Here is a 21,592-nt window from a genome sequence, read left to right on the forward strand (position 1 = left end):
TTACTAATATGTGTGTATTATTTTTGCATGTGAATTTGTAGGTCTCCTACAGATGTGAGCACACGTTTTTGTCATTACTGTTACTGTTACTTTAACCAACGTTAACTTTATGTACAAAATAACTGACATCTTTTTTCAGTCACGACTGTGTCAGTCAACAGCCTCGCAGAGCCTAAATATCTGTGTCACTTATATCTACATCTACATCGATATTCCGCAAGCCACCTGACGGTGTGTGGCGGAGGTACCTTGAGTCTTCTATCGGTTCTCCCTTCTATTCCAGTCTCGTATTGTTCGTGGGAAGAAAGATTGTCGGTATGCCTCTGCGTGGGCTCTAATCTCTCTGATTTTATCCTTTTATCCTCATGGTCTCTTCGCGAGATATACGAGGGCGGGGGGGGGGGGGGGGGGCAATATACCGCTCCTGGAGTTTATCTATCATCTCCGCAACGCTTTCGCCATTACTAAATGATCCTGTAACGAAACGCGCTGCTCGCCATTGGATCTTCTCTACCTCCTCTATCAACCCTAGCTGGTAGGGATTCTTCCAATGAATCTCGGTCTGGCATCTGCTTTACCGACGATTAATTTTATATGGTCAGTCCATTTTAAATCACTCCTAATGCCTACTCCCAAATAGTTTATGGAATTAACTGCTTCCAGTCGCTGACCTGCTATATTGTATCTAAATGATAAAGGATCTTTTTGCCTATGTATTCGCAGCACATTACACTTGTCTACATTGAGATTCAATTGCCATTCTCTGCACCATGCGTCAGTTCGTTGCAGATCCTCCTGGATTTCAGTACTCTTTTCCATTGTTACAACCTCTCGATATACTACACCATCATCCGCAAAAAGCCTCAGTGAACTTCCGATGTTATCCACAAGGTCATTTATATATATTGTGAATAGCAACGGTCCCACGACACTCACCTGCGGCACACCTAAAATCACTCTTACTTCGGAAGACTTTTCTCCATTCATAATGACATGCTGCGTTCTGTTATCTAGGAACTCTTCAATCCAATCACACAATTGGTCTGATAGCCCATATGCTCTTACTTTGTTCATTAAACGACTGTGGGGAACTGTATCAAACGCCTTGCGGAAGTCAAGAAACACGAAATCTACCTGGGAACCCGGGTCTATGGCCCTCTGAGTCTCGTGGACGAAAAGCGCGAGATGGGTTTCACACGATCGTCTTTTTCGAAACCCCTTGCTGATTCCTACAGCGTAGATTTCTAGTCTCCAGAAAAGTCATTATACTCGAACATAATACATGTTTCAAAATTCTACAACTGATTGACGTTAGAATCCATTTCAGGCAAAAGCACCCGATCAAGGTCTGACATCTCGCATTTCATCGCGCTGGAGTAACTATTTGGAGTGAAGACAATTTACAGAATTTCGCTATATTTTCCGGCGCATTAAGAGATAACTGTAATCCCCACACGGACTGCAGTTTCAGTGCAAATAGGGCGACTACCGTGGAAAAAGTGCTATTATTCGTAGTGGGAATGTTATAACCTCACTAATAAATAAAACCGTTGTAGTATGTTTCTGCCTACGAGTACATAGTAGCAATGGACATATCGTCGCACGTTAGCTAATGCCCGTTTTACATGAACGACTTTCTCGCCATTATCGGCTATTCGTTGTGAGGGCGTGCAAGTGTTTGCATGTAAATCAGGAGCCAAACACGGCCATAGTGACGTCAAAGATCAACTGACTGTGGTGAGCGTGGAGTTCTAAATTCTTGAGTATGTTGGAGACTGTGCATGTGCAGAGACAAGGGATTGTGGCATCGTCTGCGAACGTCGGAAGTGAATCAATTTTCGCTCAGATCACTGCTGATATGGTAAGGCGTTTTGTGCTTTTGTCTCATCTTAATGCTTAAATGTCTTCTTAATCGTTATTTTGTTGTTTGTTTTGTTTTCACATTCAAAAGATGACACATAGAAATGGTATAATGCATGGACGGAGAAAAATCTTACAGTATTCACAAATAAGAACGAAAACACACACAACATTTTTAATTAATATTGTTTCAACAGTGAAACAGTCAGATCTATTGAACGAGAGAAATAATTTACGATGTTTTTTAACATTTAGAAACAACACAAGAGAAAAATGATAGTGTGAAAGGATGCTACTTACTGCCTTCTAAGTATCATTTGATGTCTTTGTAAATATAAATTTCTAAAGCAAATAAATGCATATGTTTTGAAATGTTGGAACTGTGCTTTTCCTATTTTCTCAGTTCTCGGTTTACCATACAATCTTTGTCGAGATGAACCACTACGAATTTTTCTTTGCGAAGGTTTTGAATGACGTCAGCCGCATTTGGGCATTGAAATGTATCAGTGGTAACAGGTGAAAATCTGTGCCGGACCAGGGCTCGAACCCGGATATCCTAATAAACGCGGATAGTCGCCTGAACCGCCGCGGTCATCCGGTCACGCTTTCCATCCGATCCAAATTTCCAGCCTGTCACGCATCACTAGCGTAGCGTCACCTAGCCGTGAAACCCACACTCACCATGTCTCATTCCTGCAAGAGATCGGGCTTGGAGTGTGTGACAGGCCGGGAATTTGGGTCGGATGGAAAGCGTTCCCGGGTGACCATGGATATTATTAGGATATCCAGGTTAGAGTCCTGGTCCGGCACAGAGTTTCACCTGTTACCATTGATACATTTCAATGCCCAAATGCGGCTGACGTCATTCAAAACCTTCGCAAAGAAAAATTAGATTGCATGTTATTGATATACCACACACCCCCAAAAAATATTCATATTTGGTGCATTGTACTGACACCTATTGCCAGGTACTCTGCATCAGCGACCTCAGTAGTCATTAGACATCGTGAGAGAGCAGAATGGGGGGCTCCGCGGAACTCACAGGCTTCGAACGTGGTCAGGTGATTAGGTGTCACTTGTGTCATATGTCTGCACTCGAGATTTCCACACTCCTAAACATCCCTAGGTCCACTGTTTCTGATGTGATAGTGAAGTGGAAACATGAAGGGACACGTACAGCACAAAAGCGTACAGGCCGACCTCGTCTGTTGATTGACAGAGACCGCCGACAATTGAAGAGGGTCGTAATGTGTAATAGGCAGTCATCTATTCAGACCATCACACAGGAATTCCAAACTGCATCAGGATTCACTACAAGTACTATGACAATTAGACGGGAGGTGACAAAACTTGGATTTCATGGTCGAGAGGCTGTTCATAAGCCACACATCACGCCGGTAAACGCCAAACGAGGACTCGCTTGTTGTAAGGAGCGTAAACATTGGACGACTGAACAGTGGAAAAACATTGTGTGGAGTGACGAATCACGGTAGATAATGTGGCGATCCGATGGCAAGGTGTGGGTATGGCGAATGCCCGGTGAATGTCATTTGCCAGCGTGTGTAGTGCCAACAGCAAAAATCCGAGGCCGTGGTAAATCCGAGGCCGTGGTGTTATGGTGTGGTCGTGTTTTTCATGGGGGGGGGGGGGCTTGCACCCCTTGTTGTTTTGCGTGGCACTATCACACTACCTGCCTACAGTGATGTTTTAAGAGCCTTCTTGCTTCCCACTGTTGAAGAGCAATTCGGTGATGGCGATTACATCTTTCAATCCGATCGAGCACCTGTCCATAATGCACGGCCTGTGGCGGAGTAGTTACATGACAGTAATATCCCTGCGATGGACCAGCCTGCACACAGTCCAACGTGAATCCTATACAACACCTCTGGAATGTTTTGGAACGCCGACTTCGTGCCAGGCCTCACCGACCGACATCGATACCTCACCTCAGTGCAGCACTCTGTGAAGAATGGGCTGCCATTCCCCAAGAAACCTTCCAGCACCTGACTGAACGTATGCCTGCGAGAGTGGAAGCTATCATCAAGGCTAAGGGTGGGCCAACACGATACTGAATTCCAGCATTACCGATGGAGGGTGCCACGAACTTTTAAGTCATTTTCAGCCAGGTGTCCGAATACTTTTGACCACACAGTGTGTGTGTGTATCAATAAGGTGTAACTACAAAAGATCCATTCTTTCAGTGGGGATACCTCGAAGCTTTCAAATGTCAAACTGCGGAGGAGACAGCTCCCACAATACTCATAATTTTCTCACTGACTTGTAAACAGAAGTGACCACTCGTGACAGGTCGACTGCGAGTAAAAAAAGTCAGTCAGTATCAAACTAGGTCATTCGACTGTTAGCGATATACAAGGTGAAAAAATGCTGCAATTGGGGGACGGCATGCGGTTCCTCATTCCACTTCAAGATAAAAATGTATGTGGCAAACCTTAGTCCCACCAAAGTAGCTAGTAGAAATGCAATTTAAAAAAAAGAGGCTCGGAAGCACTGTACCTGCGTGCAGTGTGGTCAAGAACATGAACGTCTTATGGATGTAAACGACCAGATTGTTTCGTCCGTGACACTAATAAAGCCAATAGGAAATAATAGTGGACGCTAATATCGTCGGTATCCAGTGGTATAGAAAAAACATAGGGGGCAGTCTACACTACATTGGAAAATATACTATGCACATTATATTCTATCGCTTGAGCCTTGTCCCGCAGTTACGCAGGGTCAGCCATCGTTCATCGGATTTGGCATGTTAATGCTTAAGGGGTGGCCAGATGCCCTTCCTGCCATCACCCAATACCCCCTGGGACGAAATTAGTGTACCGCAACTGTTTGCGTCAAGTGTAATCCATGGAACAGTGTGAATGTGTTCAGATGTCTGTGAGCCATGGAACTGAGGCGGAACATGGGGAACAGCCCGGCATTCATCTAGCGGGATGTGGAAAACCGCCCAAAAACCACATCCAGGCTGGCTGGCAGATCGGCCCTCGTCGTTAACCCGCCGGGTGGATTCGATCCGGATCCGGCGCGCCTACCCGAGTCCAGGAAGCAGCACGTTAGCACTCTTGGCTACCCTGGTGGGTGGTGTCTGTTCTTTCAGACCTGCCCAAAAGAACAGGCACCGTTTGATCCAGCAGCAGTTATGAATTAAGACACAAAGGGATTACAGAGATTGGCTGCGAGTAAACATTGATAAAAATCAATGGGGAAAGTTGAAAATTTGTACCTCAATGGGATCTGAAGTCAAGCAAGTGCGTGGGATACCGTAGAACGCCTCCTGTCAGACCCAAATTTTCAACTTATTAGCACACTACTAATGTAGTGCTCCTTGTCCGTTATCTTCATACTCATGGCATTTCGCTGATTTCCGTAAGAGATCGAGCCTGCTGTGCATCTGCACTGAAGAGATCATTGGCCATAATGAGGACAGTAACGAGGATTAGTAGTATGTGGTCAAGTTGAGATTATGGATCTGGCGGGAGGCGTTCTAAGGTAGTCGATGCAGTTTCAACGACCTCTGTGAACGAATGGCTCACTGTCAGTAAGCTGGAGACCTGGCTTCAAATCCTGTACCAGCACAAATTTTCATCTTTCTTTATTGATTTCAATCAGTACTCACCCGCAGCCAATGTGAGAAATTCCTTTGTGTCCACTGTGCACGATAGTTCCGGTCTCTACATTTGACATCCATTCTTATCTTCATAGAGCCATTACATACACGTATGAGCAACACTCAGTTTAGAGAAGACGTTCATAGGAACCACCTCGAATTTGCAGACACTTTACTACCCGCTGAATCATACTTTGCTGGACACTATGCAACACATGTGCACCCGAAATTCTCAAAGCAGCATGTATGTGAGCAATTAGATCGTGTACATCTGTGGGAAGTTAAAAAATAAAAAGGAACCTGACGACAATTCGACCCATAACTCCATGGGCGATAGGGGGTTGATGTCCCAGTAGTGTACTCAGTGATCTACGATGGCTGGTACGGTACTGAGGAGTGGGCACGCTCGTCTGTACATTCTGCTGCATGATGTGGCAGTGTTGCTATCTTCACATTTTCGTGCAAGTGTTTTCAAAATGCACTCGATCTGATTTCGTTGGGCAAACTTTACTCTTGAATTTGGATGAGGAATCGCATGCCGACATCCAAATGCTGCATTTTTTCTTCACCCTGTAGTAACCCCCGTAAGTCAACAGGCCGAGATTCTTGTTCAGCTGAACAGTTTTTAGGTTCTGCCTGTCCCTCCTTGACAGACTGCGAGACGAGTCCAGTAGGCCCGGCGAGCGGCCAGACCGTGAGGACGTGACCTTGTCGGTGGGCGGCGGGCGCCTGGCGGGCTGCCGCGGCCGCAGCTGCTCGAGGCGCTCCTGCTGCAGCTGCTGCAGCCGGCGCCAGTAGCGCTCCGACTTGGCGGCGCCGGTGGCGGCGCAGCGGAAGGCGCCGGCCCGCGCCTGCTCCAGCAGCTGCTGCGCCGCCTGCCGGTTCGCCGCGCGCCGGTCCGCCAGCAGCTGCGGCTCCCGCGGGGGGTTCCACGTGGAAGCGGGCACCGGCCCCGCCGTCACTTGCTTCGCCTCCTGCGAGCACAGCCGACCGTCAGTCGCTTCATAGATCTGCATTACGCACTTGCTTTTATTCATTTATTTTACCTGTACGAGCGAACACCTAGTAAATGATTTAATTTGACACTAACAAGTAAACCTCCCCAAGGAGAAAACTGAGTTTAATATCTCTGAATGAATAGCGCTGAAACGTTAACATACACTACTGGCCATTAAAATTGCTACTCTAAGGAGAAAGGCAGATGATAAACGGGTATTCATTGGACAAATATATTATACTATAACTGACATCCGTTACATTTTCATGCAATTTGTGTGCATAGATCCTGAAAAATCAGTACCCAGAACAACCACCTCCGGCCGTAATAACGGCCTTGATATGCCTGGGCATTGAGTCAGAGCTTGGATGGCGTGCACAGGTACAGCTGCCCATGCAGCTTCAACATGATACCACAGTTCAGACGTTTTCAATTGGTGAGAGATCTGGAGAATGTGCTGGCCAGGGCAGTAGTCGAACATTTTCTGTATCCAGAAAGGCCCGTACAGGACCTGCAACATGCGGTCGTGCATTATCCTGCTGAAATGTAGTGTTTCGCAGGGATCGAATGAAGGGTAGAGTCACGGGTGGTAACACATCTGAAATGTAACGTCCACTGTTCAAAGTGCCGTCAATGCGAACATGAGGTACCCGAGACGTGTAACCAATGGCACCCCATACCATCACGCTGGGTGATACGCCAGTATGGCGATGACGAATACGCGCTTCCAATGTGCGTTCACCGCGATGTCGGCAAACACGGATGCGACTATCATGATGCTGTAAACAGAACCTGGATTCATCCGAAAAAATGACGTTTGGCATTCGTGCACCCAGGTTCGTCGTTGAGTAGACCATCGCAGGTGCTCCTGTCTGTGATGCAGCGTCAAGGATAACCGCAGCCTCTGTAATGGTGCAAAACCGCGTCACCCTGCGACGTCACCATCGGGCTTAGTGACGCTTCAAACAGCAAGGCGTCGACTAACGCGAGGAAAATGCCACAGCTCAAAAGTTCATGTCATCTGTAAGGGGTGTTAATGATGTCACATTGGGACCAAATTACACGAAAATTCTGCCTAATGCCACCGTGGACGTGTCACACAATGGGACGGTCGCTGCAGCACCTCTTACCCACATTTCACCCCTTTTTGTGCCGTCTCTACGATGGAAGCGAGGAGCGCGACACTCAGCGTTGAAATCACGCGCTTTTATTACGGGTACCCAATGGAAACATTTAGGACACACCGCCGCTGAGAATCGACATGAAAACACCTCGGGGAATGGCATAAAGTGCGTCAGTGGATCCACCCCGTCCCTTGGGACGTTGATTCTCGCACATCTCACTGTTGAAAATGACAGTTGACAGTGCGATGAGCAACAGGACGAAGTTCTTGACAACTTTCGTCACTACTGCCATCCCCTGGGAGTTTCAACCTTGCTCGCAAGACAACGTGGTGCAGCGACCTCTATGAACGTGATCGGGACCCTTTGGAGTAGCTGCTGGTATACCATTCGGCATGTGAGATCGTAGTCCAAGAAACTCTTCTGTTCCTGACGTTTCGTTCAGGAGTCGGCAAGACTCAGCGGAGGAGCGCCTCTGACGATGTCCAACTATGTCATCCAGTCGTGAAAGCCTTCATCCCATGGCTCTTTGGAGAGTTGAGTACCAGCAATGTTTGCTCTGCTATACGGGGTGTAACTACTAAGTACCGTTCAAAACCGTTCGACGAAATTTCAACGTGTTCCGAAGTAGCAAAGGGATTTTCTATTTTTTCAGCGCTTGTATTTCGCGCTCCCCTGTGGCGCAATGATGCGGAACGGGCACATTATCATGTGCGTGAACCAAACGGAAAAGACGCCCCAGTTTGTCAACACCCTTGGTGCCATCCAAGCGCCTTTGTTGAGCGTTTGAAAAATGTAACTGTCGAAAACTCCGATACCAATTTAGTCTCGCGGCTGCTCTAGAGCCCGACAGGGTATTGCAGTGGTTGCCTAACTCTCAGGGGGCAGTGCAGCCACGAAGCTGTGTCGAAGTTTCTGAAAGGTCCATTTTTAACGTGCCCAATAAAGGTTCGTGACTGGCACTGAGGCTGTTGCCGAACTGGGTGCCTTAGAGAGACCTTTTGCCATTTCATTCATCACATGTTGATGTAGCCCTCCTCCTCCCCTCCCCCTTGTGATCTCGTCACAGTAGAGAGCGAAACAGGAGCCCTGAAAAAGCATAAAACCCCTTTAACACATTGGATCACGTACAAATTTCGTCTAATAATGGCTCTACTCTGTATAGCAGAGCGAAAACTGCGGTCGCACTACACTCCGAAGAGGTCAGATCACATACAATGAGGTTGGGACCCCACGATGTCCTTACAGTAGGGTTGAAATGCACTGGGTTGGCAGCAGTGTTGAACATTGTCAAGAACATCGACTGTTGCTCACCGCACTGCAAACTGTCGTTTTAGGCACCGAAATGTGAGCGAATCAACGCCCCAAGGGAAGCGTTGGTTCCATCGACGTACTTTATGCCATCCCCTGACCCTGAGGCCTTTTCGTGTCGATTCTGAGAGGGCGGTGTTTCTGAAATGTTTCCCTCGGCCACCCATAATAAGAACCGCGTGATTTCAACGCTGGCTGTCGCGCTCCTGGCTTCCATAGCAGAAGCGGCACAAAAAGAGGTGAAATATCGGTAAAAGGGGGTGTGACGACCGTCCCATTAAGTGACTCATCCACGGTAGCATTAGGCAGAATTTTCGTGTAATTTGGTCCCAATGTGACATCATTAACCCCCCTTACAGATGACATGAACTTTTGAGCTGTGGCATTTTCCTCGCGTTTGTCGACGCCTTGCTGTTTGAAGCGTCACTAAGCCCGAGGATGACGTCGCAGGGTGACGCGGTTTTGTACCATTACAGAGGAAGGTTCTAGGCATCTTTGAGGCACATCTTTAATTTATGCGTCGAATGGAAAACAATTACGGGATTTCGAAAAAGAGATCCTTTAATAATATTGCGCAGTGCAGAAACTACGTCCAAGAGTCGCTTTAGAAAGAGAGCTGGCTGTCCAAGGGAACACAATTGGACTCCATATCTGCATCTGCATCTACCTACAGGCTCTGCTTTTCACCATATGGTGCACGGCAGAGGGTTCCTTGTGCCACTGTGAATCATCCCCTTTTCTGTTCCCCTCACAAACGCATGGAAGTGAGAAACGACTGTCTACATGCACCTGTACGGCCTCTGACTTCTCTTATGTTGTCTTCGCGGTCCTTACGTGAACTGTACGTTGGTGGCAGTAGAATTGTTTTGCAGTATCTCGTAAATGACATTTTTCTAAAATTTCTGACTAGGAAATCGGAAAAGAAGGTCTCCTTTCCTACAGGGATTCCCGTTCAATTTCACGGATCATTTCTGTGACACTCGCGTGCTGATACACCTTCCAGTAAGAAATCACTCAACACGCCACTGAATTGCTTTGATGTCTTCCTTTAAACCGAAATGATGGGGATACCGACTACTCGAGCAGTGGTCAGGAGTGGGCCGACAAGCTTTTTTAGCGAGGTCTTCTTTACAGATGAGGTATACTTTCCAAGAATTCTCTTAATAAAACGAAGTCGATCATTCTTACTCCCTATAATGAACCTTACATTATCATTCCACTTCATGTCACCTTGCAACGCTACACCCAGATACATAGTAACAGTTGCTGAACTATACGAAATAAAATCGTCGTAACTTCTGAACGGTTTGCGTGAAGACGTTCAAACTGCACGGTTGGTCGCGGGGCATGATGAGAATTTATATGCGTAGTATGGTTTGGTTTGGCGACGAACCCCACTTTCATTGCGGTGGGTTTGTCAATAAATAAAACTGGCGCATGTGGGGACTGAGAATCCGCATTTCGCGATCGAGAAGTCTCGGGTGACTGTGTGGTTTGCAATGTCCAATCACGGAATAATCGGTGCGATATTCTTTGATGGCACGGTGAGTACCGAACGGTACATGATTTTGGAAGGTCATCTCATCCCCATTATCCAAAGTGACCCTAATTTCAACAAGAACTGGTTCGCGCAAGATGGAGCTCGACCCTATCGAAGGAGGAGAGTGTTTGATGTCCTGGAGGAGCACTGTTGAGACGGCATTCTGACTCTGGTACTCAGAGGCCACTGGCATGGACCTCGATTGGCCGCCATATTCTCCGGATATGAACACACATACGACTCCTATTTTGTGGCTATATTAAAGACAAGGTGTACAGCAATAACCCCAAGACCATTGCTGAGATGAAAACAGCCATTCAGGATGTCATCGACAGTATCGACGTTCCAACACTTCAGCGGGTCAGGCAGAATTCTGGTATTCGTCAGCGCCAAATCATCGCCAATGATGGCAGGCATGTCGAACATGTCATAACCTAAATCCAAATATCCGTAGTGACGTTTACATATTGAATAAAGTGTGTGCACGCCGTAGTTTGTAACTAATTTACGTTTTTTTCATGTAGTTCCATAATTGTCACTCAGTACAAGCATAGAGTGAGAAGAGACTAAGTAAATTATAAAGTCAGTTACACCAAAATCAAAAAGGACATCTCAAAGAGAGCATTTTACATGACAAAATATTCTAGAATTTCTCCTTTTCTGTCTGATGCTACCTTTCCCATGTCGCCTTTATATAAGAGGAAATTACAGGATGTTCTGAAGTGAGAACTCACTGCCATCCTTACAGATTGCTGGGATTTGCTTGAAAAGAACCTGGACCTCTGCAGCTGCTCGCCCTGTCTGCATGGGTGTGCGAAAACATCTTTTTCATGAACGAGCTGCAGTCTAATCAACATTTGCCATGTCAAGTTTGATACTTGCGTTGAACTTACACGTTCTACCCCTCAGCCAGCTAGTTGTATCATTCAATAGTATCACTAGTTACTGCATAATGATATTCTGTGTAGCGTATGTTCCCCTATATAGTCCAGGGACAAAGAGAGTCAGAGGACGGTCCATAGGGCGTTGCTTGGAGAACCTATTAGAAAAAAGAAAAGAAAAGTTGAGCTAACATCCAAATATACCGTTCTCTGTTTATGTCAAATCATACTGGCATGTCCTTATCGACTTGTGAATACAAACATCGTTAGAGAAGTGATCTACGCCTTCTCTCCACTTCTCAAAATTTCTTGTTTATTGTCTTGGTGATCTTTCAGAAAAAAGGAGACCGTTCTCAAAAGATATCACCCAGGAAACGAAGGTCTTCTTTGTTAAACTGACAGGTAGGGCTCGCCTGCCATGGTGTGTGGAAGTGGCTCTGAGCACTATGGGACTTAACATTGTGGTCATCAGTCCCCTAGAACTTAGAGCTACTTAAACCTAAGTAACCTAAGGACATCACACACATCCATGCCCGAGGCAGGATTCGAACCTGCGACCGTAGCAGTCGCGCGGCTCCGGACTGAGCGCCTAGAACCGCGAGACCACCGCGGCCGGCTGTGTGGAAGTAAGTATGTTTATAGCGTGCCAGCAAATGATGATTCACCTTACGTGCTGAGATGGCGGGGAACTCCCCATTCTGCTTGTTGAAGCATCCATGTGAATGTAGCTCAGGTTTAGCGCTTAACGATTGTGCGATACCACATCATTAAAATTACTGCTAATTTACATATATAAAAAGTAATGTAATATGTTCAAACGTACGAGGGTTGTCCAGAAAGTAATTTCCGATTGGTTGCTAAATGGAAACCACAGCGAAAATCAGAAACATTTTATTTGCAAGAGTTAGCTACACTTTTCAGATACTTCTCTACATAGTCGCCGCTCTGACGTAGACATTTGTCGGAGTGTTATACCAAATTTCCAACACCATTGTCATAGAAGGCAGCTGCCTGTGCTTTCTGATAACTCTCTATGCTGGTCTATAGCGCGTAGCCTGGGCCCAGGTGTTGTCTTCATATCCAGCGTTTCATGTGAACAGAGATGATACTCAGGACGAGCCAATCAGGGCTGTGTTGTAGGTGATCCAACACTTTACATCGAAAAGGCTGCAAGAGCGTCTTCAGTGCCCCTGCGCAGTGCGGCTGAGAATTGCCATGAAGAAGGAAGTGCATGGCAGTTGTGTAGGTGGGCTGCATTCATTAAGGCAAAGCCTCTTAGCAGGCCCTCCTACTTGGCGGGAGACATGCTTGTTCTAGACGCCTTTACTCGCTCACAGTGCGCCCACAACTGACAAGAGCGTCTTGAAGCGATCGACGGCCACACTAGAGACAGTACCTAACACATCTGTTCCAAGCTTCATCGGGTTTTCACAGTGGTGTCCATTTCGCGACCGATCGGAACTTAGTTTCTGGACAACCCTCGTGTAACAAAATAAAGTATCCTGAAAATGAAGGCAGCAGCACCAATAGTTTACGAGAAAATTGAGTTTTTTTTCTAGTTTTGAGTCCCACCAAAATACAATTATTTTCAGTGTTTTCCAAGTTATTAAGGAAAGCGCGTATTTGTAACATAAAAATAGCAAAACGTTACAGGATATCTGCCATTTTGGCTTATCATATAGGTTAAAAATTTCAGCAGCATATTAATTACATAATATAATAACGCTGCCCCAATTTTGATGTTTGTGATTATAATGGTTCAAGGAAGAGAGATTCTTAAACGGACCTTACAGGAGTGAAAGTGTGCAACAGTTTCCTTTGAAAATTATGACTTTCGTGTTTATAGGAGTGGAGGACTCTCTTTAACCTCATCGTATCAAAAAACCTTTCTCTCCTATGGAAAGATCTGACACTAACTTAGATTGCCAATTGGAAGAGCTATTTAGATTTTTGTATGGCGCAAGGGGGCTTTCTTAGCCTGAGCTTGAAGGTTTGTTGTGAGAAAATTGAGTGCTCGATTAACCGTCCACGTACAAGAACGATACTCACATCGTTGTGGAACAAAAGCAATAAATATCTGCTTGATGAGTGAAACACGTCTCAATCCAGGAGTACACGTGCCGACAGCTAACTACTGCTGCTACCGCACTGAGCGCGAAACGGCGGGAGGCGGAACTGCCGTCTGCATCACAGAAAACTGAGCCACCACCTAGTTCAGCTTCCTGAGCTCGAAGGTACTGAAGCAACAGGTGACTCAGCCAGCACGCCGAAGAGCCAAGCAACGTTTATAGCGGCAACTCGCCCACCTAGAGGGAACTTAATATCACGAGATGTCGATAATCTCCTCTCTATGCGCGGCAGAATATTCATAGGCGATGACTTGAACACAAAACACCGAGTGGAATTAGCGGCTTACCAGTCTCAGCGGACGTGGGCTCTTGCACGTGGCTGATGCCCACGATGCGATAGTAGTGGGGTCCTAGAGCCCAATAGTTATTCAAACCGTGACCACCCCGATATCCTAGACGTTGCCATCTTAAAAGGCCCTGGCTACCAGACACGTATCTACTAGGCGTGCACATTCATCGGATCATGTGCCTGTTATCTTTGACCTCGACCTGGACGGAAATTCCCCAGTGAGTGACCGACGACAGATAAGGGACGACGACCGGGATCACTTTAAAGTGCACCTAGCTGACACCCTTCCTCTAATTCCTAACACTGACGAAGCCGGCGTAGAGGAGGCGCTCACAGCATTCACGCAATTCACTCTGCAAGCCGTTGATGCAACCACTTCCCGGTGACCTCAACATCAACGAGATTTCTCTCGCCAAACATCTTGGAACTGATTACGGAGAAAAACCCTGTACGTCGTGAACAGCAGTTTACATGGCAACCCGCGACGAAGCAGCAATTAAAAATTAAATCGCCTTCTCCATGAAATAAAAGTCGATGTCGACCAGCACCGAAACAGGGACGGGGGGGGGGGGGGGGGGGTGGAAAAACAGGCACGCTCCGAGTTGGTAACAGCGCTTGGCGCATCACCAAACAGTTTCTGCGGAAGAAACATCGCACTCCTCCGGTACAAGTCGGGAGTGAGATTGTTTACGAGCCGAAAGCCAGTGTAAATGCCTAGGCAGTCGCGATCGAGGAGAACTTCGCGCCTATCGACGACGCAGTTGATGACAACCACATATGATTGAGCCCGCCCAGTTAGCCGTGCGTATTAGTGCCGAGGTCCGGTGTGCTGGCCAGTCTGTGGATGGTTTTTAAGGCGGTTTTCCACCTGCTTTGGTGAATGTGAAATCGGTAAGCGGATCTAAATCCCCTATTCAGTCACTCGTTGACCACGATGGCACCAAAACAGAGGACGACCGAAGAAAGGCAGAAATACTGAATTCAGTGTTCCGAAACTGTTTCACTGCGGAAAATCGTAACACGGTCCCTGACTTCAGCCGTCGCACGGACGCCAAAATGGAAAATATTGAAATAAACGATATCGGAATTGAAAAACAACTGCTATCACTTAGTAGCGGAAAAGCATCCGGACCAGACGAGATACCCTTAAGATTCTACAGTGATTATGCTAAAGAACTTGCCCCCTTTCTATCAACAATTTATCGTAGATCGCTGGAAGAACGTAAAGTACCTAGCGACTGGAAGAAAGCGCAGGTCGTTCCCATTTTCAAGAAGGGTCATAAATCAGATGCGAATAATTATAGGCCTATTTCGCTTACGTCAATCTGTTGTAGAATAATGGAACATGTTTTGTGTTCTCGTATTATGACGTTCTTAGATAATACAAATCTCCTTCATCATAACCAACATGGATTCCGCAAACAGAGATCATGTGAAACTCAGCTCGCCCTATTTGCCCAAGAAATTCACAGTGCCGTAGACACTGGCGAGCAGATTGATGCCGTATTCCTGGACTTCAGGAAGGCATTTGATACGGTTCCGCACTTACGTTTAGTGAAAAAAATACGAGCTTACGGAATATCGGACCAGGTTTGTGATTGGATTCAGGATTTCCTAGAAGAAAGAACACAACATGTCATTCTTAACGGTTCAAAATCTGCAGATGTAGAGGTAATTTCGGGAGTACCGCAGGGAAGCGTGATAGGACCTTTATTGTTTACAATATACATAAATGACTTAGTTGACAACATCGGTAGCTCCGTGAGGCTATTTGCAGATGACACGGTTGTCTACAAGAAAGTAGCAACATCAGAAGACTCGTACGTACTCCAGGAGGACCTGCAGAGGATTAATGCATGGTGCGACAGCTGGCAGCTTTCCCTAAACGTAGATAAATGTAATATAATGCGCATACATAGGAGCAGAAATCCATTCCAGTACGATTATGCCATAGGTGGTAAATCATTGGAAGCGGTAACGACCGTAAAATACTTAGGAGTTACTATCCGGAGCGATCTGAAGTGGAATGATCACATAAAACAAATAGTGGGAAAAGCAGGCGCCAGGTTGAGATTCATAGGAAGAATTCTAAGAAAATGTGACTCATCGACGAAAGAAGTAGCTTACAAAACGCTTGTTCGTCCGATTCTTGAGTATTGCTCATCAGTATGGGACCCTTACCAGGTTGGATTAATAGAAGAGATAGACATGATCCAGCGAAAAGCAGCGCGATTCGTCATGGGGACATTTAGTCAGCGCGAGAGCGTTACGGAGATGCTGAACAAGCTCCAGTGGCGGACACTTCAAGAAAGGCGTTACGCAATACGGAGAGGTTTATTATCGAAATTACGAGAGAGCACATTCCGGGAAGAGATGGGCAACATATTACTACCGCCCACATATATCTCGCGTAATGATCACAACGAAAAGATCCGAGAAATTAGAGCAAATACGGAGACTTACAAGCAGTCGTTCTTCCCACGCACAATTCGTGAATGGAACAGGGAAGGGGGGATCAGATAGTGGTACAATAAGTACCCTCCGCCACACACCGTAAGGTGGCTCGCGGAGTATACATGTAGATGTAGATGTAGATTCCGCCTCGGTTACACTATGTCGGCGATTGCTGTGCAAACACTTTCTCCACGTACGCGTACACCATAATTACGTAATTACTCTACCACACAAACATTGGGGTTACACTCGTCTGGTGTGAGACGTACCCGGGGAGGAGAGGGGGGCGGGGTGTCCACTGGGGCCGAACCGCACAATAACGCTGGGTTCGGTGTGGGGCGGCGGAGGGGTGAAGTGGACTGCTGTAGACTGTTGTGGTGTTGTGGACCTCTGAGGGTTACTGAGTGGACGAAGCCTCTCCGTCGTTTCTAGGTCCCCAGTTCCATATAGAAAACAATACAATGTAGCTATCATGTTCAGAAGTATCTGGACGATCAGAATTTTGCGCCACATTCAAAAGTATCCAAAAGAGTTGTACTATTTTTCAAAAACGGATATGCTTCGTCCAAACTGCATAAATTGGCGTCATGTTCAAAAGCATCCAAATGAGATGAATTTTGCACCATTTTCAGATGTATCCGAAAGACCTATATTATTTATCAAAAAAATACTAAAGGGTGTAGCTTACAGTATTTCCATATCAAAAACATAGAAACATGTGCGCGAACACGCACTCACATATACATCAAAACTGATGCCTGAAACGTTACTATGAACACTCCTATTCCCACATCTGAATTGTTGTGCAGCAGTACAAAACACATTTGGCTAAAAATAACATGCAAAGCAGATAGTTGACACTAAATTCTCAGTCTAAACGAGGCTATGTCACAAACGAATCTGACTAAGCTCATAACTGTACAAAACATATGTTGCGAAATTTAAAAGTTTTTCTATGTATAGATTGTTCTATAAAATTTTGGGAAAACTGCTGGATGTCTGTAACTTGCTAGTACGATATTTCGGTTCAGAGTCTTCTGGCCATCTTCAGGTGAATACTGACGAGCTGCACACTGACCTCCCCTGTTTTAAGATCCCGCCGGCATATGCGTGGTGTCCTAGGTGGCACTGCGCATGCGTTGCTTGAGCGCATGCGTTTCTGTTGTGGTAAGTGTGTGTGCTGCTGTGCGATATTAGCGTGCGCAGACAATCTTTTTGATATCGAAGAGGCGAGCTCTCTCCACGAAGTGCGCACAGAGTATCACAGGGACTTACAGCAGAACCGCATGGACTCGAGCAACACATGCGCAATCCAACTAGGGCAGCACGCGTGTGCCGGCGGCGTCTTAAACAGGGGCTTAGTGTACTACTTGTCAGTATTCAACTGAGGATGGCCAGAATACTCTGCGCCCAAATATCGTACCAGTAAGTTACAGACATCAGGGAGTTCTTGTGCAATTTTATAGAAAAAAACACATGTTGGCTGAATACTACGCTAAGAAGGCAAGCAGCGATAACTGATACCAACAATTAGGTGATCAGAATTATTGTTGTATGACTGTCAGTTACTAGGAGAGTGCAATTAATGGGTAACTTACAGCTGATGCCTAAGAGATGACTATGGACTCTCAAACTGTCACAATGTTATTTCCATGTCTGAATTCTATGTAATATTTAATACATAAAGGTATTGGCAATTCTGTCTTAGGCCTACTTGAGGCTATGTTACTGGAGACAGAAATATGTAACTTTCATCATCTGACACGGTTAGAAGCTTTTCAGCAATGCTTCACCTCACAAAACACCATTTTGGAGGGGAGGAATATATGCATCGTTGACTATATTACAAAAATATAATCGATGTTAATGATGGCTGATATAGCTTTTTTTTATTTCTAATTAAATCTCGTCTGGGACCTTCCTGTGGTAGCACGTTTATGTAGCAACGATGTTAAATTTTTCTCATACCTTAGCACAACAACCGTCCTAAAACTGATTTTGACTTATAAATTTAGATATGGGAGGAACTTTGTGACACTTGACATAAACAATGTGTAAGTGTGTATGTGTATGTGTGTGTGTGTGTGTGTGTGTGTGCGTGTGTTTGAATTTGGCTGTGGACACTTTTAACTTTATGGACTCAATTGCGGAAGTATGGTACAGAAGGAAGGAAAGAAGGAAGGGAGGGAGATTAAGGTTTAAGGATCCTTCGAAAGTATGGCACAGAGATTGATCTAAATTCATTGATACGTCCTGCTTAGGCAGTAAGTTAGATCCGAGTGTCAAATTACACCGCTATTGTCAATATCTTTACGTATTTTTCATAAATAATCGAAAACCTTTGAACATGGCATATATATTACGTCGTCTTGACACTTTGATCATGGCGCACAATTCAAATCACTTGGATACTTTTGAACATTGCGCAAATATACGCAAAAAATAAGATTATTCGGACAATTTTGATTATGGCGCAATATTCGGATCGTTTTGGTACTTTTGAACACGGCGACAACTTGCCCAAAGTTCAGATTGTCTGCCAGTGTGAAATCATGCTAAGGGTGGACGGCTCACAGAAAGTGTGTGTGACTTGTGACATCATGACGACGACGTTATAGGAAAGAGCATGACTTGTGGCGTCATGGATAAGACACCTACGTGTGCAAGTGACGTCACAAATGTGGGGGGAAGTGTGCTGGAGTCACCATAGTCATTCTATTGGTATGGACCTAAAACTAGGCGAGACGAAAAATAACAACGAAAAATTTCAAGCTACCGTCAGTTTCCTAATATTACATGGTTGACTGAAGTCTACCTCCATACGTAGCTGGCTGTGCCAACGAAAGCCCGAATAAATATATTTTGCTCCTATATACAGAATACTACACTTTTGCGTTAATTTTTTAATGTTCATATTAAACCCCAGCTTAAAAGGGAACTGTCCAGTTCGACATGTCGATACCTGTCCTGTTTTTCACACAGGAAGAATACACCAAAAGAGACACGTCAAAAGTTTAGCGACTAACACGGACTGCAAGTACACACACACACACACACACACACACACACACACACACACACACACACACACACAAAAAAAAAAAAGTTGCAAATTGTCAAATGCGTAGCTCACTGGATGGCCGGAGGAATGTACACCCCTGCTGTAGCTTAGGTAAAAAGTGCATGGGCAGCACGGTGGGTGCATGGCTTTGGTTGACGGCACGACGCTAAACACCACGGCATATCGCGATCGCAATTTGTAAAGTGAATTTTAGTTTCCATTGATAGTTTCTCTGGCAAAATTGTTTGTAGTTACTATTTACTTAAACTTGCAACACATTTAACTGCTATAATGTTTAGCAGTTATCTTTGCAGTATCGCTGAATGTTAACAACGGAGATAAAACTGAATTAAATTTCTTTGTGATTTCTTCGTATATGCTAGCTAACAGCATTTGGCTTTGCACAGGTTCCAGAGTTTCACACTAAAGTGGAATCTAATTAATGCTTTCTACCTTGCAAAGATGAAACATGAAGGGCGTGGTAGGCAATCGAAATAATTTACTTCTCCTGAAGACCTCCATATATGTAATTTATCAATTAATTTCCTGGACACTCATTCTAATGATGTTGACATTTCGTTAGAAATTACGGAAACATTCGAAGAAAGAGGAAACAGTTGACGATTCCGTGCACTGTTGTCTTAGTGATGATTGTTGTCCTAATTAAAAGTCCGGAACAAAAAACCCTACCTTCCTATCCCGAAGAAAACATTTATGGTAACAACTTTCAGTGTCAAAGAAAAGACCGAAATTTTTTGACTAAACGGACGGAGAAAACGCTTTAAGTTCAGCACTTTGCAAAACCGGTCCTGTTTCGTAAAATCTGAACGTGGATTTATAAAGGGAAAAAGATTTACACGAAGTACGAAATACACGCCAAAACGAAACTCGCAAAATTTCGAAAGAAAAACTATTCGAAAGATTCAGAAATGCTCGTGAGAGCCAATACTTGGTTGCCGAGGGTGATCGACGTGAATGGGCACTCTGAAATGTAAGTGAAATTAACATTAATGATTTTCAGGTTTCTTCGACCTTGTTAAACAGATGCAGGAAATTATATGGAAAAGGAAGCTGGAAAATTACAAGTTTATATCCCATAAACGTGTAGAGGAGATGTGATTAGTAGGTAATACTATAAAGAAATTCGAGCTGAGGTAAAGACGAAGCTTCTTGTTGTCCCCAAAAACGCTGTGCCGCTGCATATAAAGCCAGCCAGCAAGGTTTCGTGCAATAAAGGCACGTAAACTGCACTTTTCGCTGCTTTATACTTGTCTTCCGGAACCTCGAGGCAAATTCGATCCAAAAATTTAAAAAAAAGGTCTGTTTATTGCCAGAATTATTGTAATCGATGTGGAAAATCTGGATAAATGGAAGACAATAATTTCCGGTATTACATCCGAAACGTCTTCTTACAAGTTGACTACTCCTTCTGGACTCTCTGCCTGGACATAACATCACATCTGTCTTTAGAAAGACGGCGAAAAGATTCCGCCTCTCAATTAAGAAATTTTTCGATACTGTACAGCAGCTTCCAGAAAATTGTCGGACAATATAAATTCTGATAGCTCTTCGTCATTTCAGGTTTACCACCGGAATCATGTTGTTAAATTTCAGTCGCTTGTGCATTTTGAGCTGGCGTCGCCAGGTTTTACGGTTCTGACCAAGTATTGCGTGGTACGGAGCACAATATGCAGAATAACGGCGACGACCATTTCTTACTTCATCCCAGTTCTGCCTAAATAAATCTAATAATTACTTTGACGTACTAAAATGGATTAATTTTTCCTTTCTCAGATGTGCCTTGTGTGAATAAAATGTTGGTTTTCGCCATTCAATGTACACTTCGCATTTTTGTGATGACTTCTGCAAATAATCAAGGAACTTTGTCATTTTTAGTAAAATATATATTCTTCAAAAAGATTCGTACGAGCCGCGCTACAGCTGGGCTGCTGAGGCAGATCGCACCCCGAAGAAGCCAGACACTCAATAAAATGTTACGTACCGAATCTTGGATGTCGATATTCCCAGAAGTCAATATTAAAAAACTACATCAAAAAGGGATTTCACTAACACGAAATCAAAAACTTGGCCCAAGTGAACCCAGTTTTATTACAAAATATTCAGTGTGCACAGGTTAATACAGGAATTACGTAGAATGTAGTTGAGCAGACGACAAAGAAACATCTAATTGGAATATAAAAATAAATTACAATAAACACTGATAAGTTTGGTAAAATTATCTGACCAAGGAATTGAGGTTGGTAGTAATCAACTTCCTAACATTTTTAATTCAGTGAAACATAACCATGGACGGATAACAGTGATTG

Source organism: Schistocerca serialis, chromosome 5 (genome assembly GCF_023864345.2).
Source record: "Schistocerca serialis cubense isolate TAMUIC-IGC-003099 chromosome 5, iqSchSeri2.2, whole genome shotgun sequence".
Classification (NCBI taxonomy): Eukaryota; Metazoa; Arthropoda; class Insecta; order Orthoptera; family Acrididae; genus Schistocerca; species Schistocerca serialis.